Source organism: Quercus lobata, chromosome 7 (assembly GCF_001633185.2).
Source record: "Quercus lobata isolate SW786 chromosome 7, ValleyOak3.0 Primary Assembly, whole genome shotgun sequence".
NCBI lineage: Eukaryota > Viridiplantae > Streptophyta > Magnoliopsida > Fagales > Fagaceae > Quercus > Quercus lobata.
The window spans coordinates 48,690,581-48,692,783 of NC_044910.1; the positions used below are offsets into that span (position 1 = coordinate 48,690,581).

The window sequence follows — 2,203 nt, forward strand, 5'->3', positions numbered from 1 at the left end:
CCTCTAACTTTTAGTTTTGTCATTTCAGTCCTCTAAGTTTCAATTTTTGTCAATGTAGTATTCTGTTAGGTTTCAGTTACTGCTACCGTTAAATTTGACTTTTCTTTAAAAAATAATTTTTGTAATTAAAAGAAAATTTAAAAAAAAAAAAAAAACATGGAATTGGAAGTCCCCTTCAATCTTCATCCTCAGCCTCCCTATTGTCTGCTCTCTCTCCATCATTAAACACAAACACACGCTATACAACACCACCAACAAGATTTTCATTCTTCTTTTTCTCTCCCTAAAACGACGTCGTAGTGAGAATATGAGCGATGATGAGTGGGTCAAGGAGGCCATGATCGATGACACGATGGTGGTGGATTTTCTGTTAAGGCTTTTCCAAGCTTAGCCTCCTCTACCGAAGCCTGTTCAGGCTGTTCTCCACCTCGGTTGGACTGTCCGCCAACGTCGTTCCAAGTCGGGGCCTAGACACGGTGACTCCACCACGAAGAAGAAGGCCGAGCCTATGCGAGCTAGTCCTACCACACCGCTGTCATGGAGCGGTGCCACCTCTACCAGTGGCGGTGCTCTCGATGGCTTTGAGGAGTCAAGCTGACTTTCCAAACCGACTGAAAGCTCGAGATCTAAGGTTTGTTGCTCTGATTTTTTCGAGCAAAGAAAAAAAAAAGTTCCATGTTTTCTTTTTTCTTTTTTCTTTTTTTTTTCCAAGCTTTTTTTTTAATTTTCTTTTAATTACAAAAATTATTTTTTTAAAAAAAAGGGTCAAACTTAACGGTAGCAGTAACTAAAACCTAACAGAATACTACATTGACAAAAATTGAAACTTAAAGGACTAAAATGACAAAACTGAAAGTTAGGAGACTGAAATGACAAAAGCTAAAAGTTAGAGGGTCAGTTTTGCATTTTTGCCTAAGTATATTATCGTTTCCTCTCAAAAAAAAAAAAAAAAGTTGCTACATGGCTTTCTTTATTTGACGTTGCCACATGGCTTGGACAAGTGTCATTTCTATGTGAGTTATGGTAATTCAAAAATTTGATGTGTGACTTGATTTCATTTTTTGACTGTCTATTGTTGACACATCACTAATAAAAAAATTAATTTGAACACAAATATTTGATAATAATTAATCGGACGGTAGTGAATACATCATAAAATGCTTACATCTTGAACAACTACAATTAGATTTGCACCTCAGATTATTGGGTTGTTAATTGTGTGTTATTTGTAATTAGTTGTCACTTTGTTATTAGTCCATAGGGATAGATTGTAGGGTTTGTATATTAAGGTGATATGCTTTTGAGCATTCAAAGTAAAAAAGCTAAAAAATGTATAGCTTTTAACAACTCAAAACACTACTTTATCTATTATAATACTCCACTTTATTTTAACATCCCACTTTATAATATACCTAACATTAATATTTTATTTTAACATTCAACACATTAAAATAAGGCGAAACTATGCTATTGGTCCCTCAAGTTTACCATGTATGCATAATTGGTCTCCTAAGTTTGAAGCGAGTACAATTGATCCCTCAAGTTTTAAAATTGAGATATATTAGTTCTTTTACTAACTGCCGTTAGTGGTGTTACTTATGTGGCTAACGGAACAATGACTTAGTTTTTTTTTTTTTTTTAATGATGTGGCAATTTTTTAAGTAAAAAATTAATTAAATGAATTTACACATTAAAAAAAAATTGACCCATTCTAATTTAAGTCTTAATCCTAACCTGGTACCAAATTAGAACTCACTTACAGTCTGATTCACAAACCCACGAGAGAGAGAGATTGAGCAGCTCCAAGCCAGCCATTATCTTTCAGAGCAAAGCTCAATATCGATCGTGGAGGAGATGAAGAAGAAGAAGATGAGGACGACTACAGTATTCGCAACAACCAGACGATACAATTGTATTTGGTGGCCGGAGACAGAGGAGTTTCCGTCGTGGCGGGGTGGTTGGATCTCACTTCAACTTTCGGCAAAGCTGCGGAGTAGAAAATCCTGCCTTAGCAGCAACAGAAACCTCTGGTCAAGAAGAGCCGACGTGGACCAAGGTCTCAGGGCTCACAGTATCAAGGCGTTACGTTTTATGGAAGAACTAGTCGATGGGAATCCTATGTAGTTTGATTGGTGCAAGGTAGACCATAACCAAGCCATCATGAGTTGCAGACTCGGTTGTAGCTGTGGAGGTAGAAATAAAG

The 2,203-nt window shown here is 36.5% G+C and overlaps 1 pseudogene; it reads left to right on the forward strand.

Moving 5' to 3' along the window:
- Positions 1-307: 307 nt before the first annotated feature.
- LOC115952168 lies at positions 308-1,997 on the forward strand (annotated as a pseudogene).
- Positions 1,998-2,203: the final 206 nt, after the last annotated feature.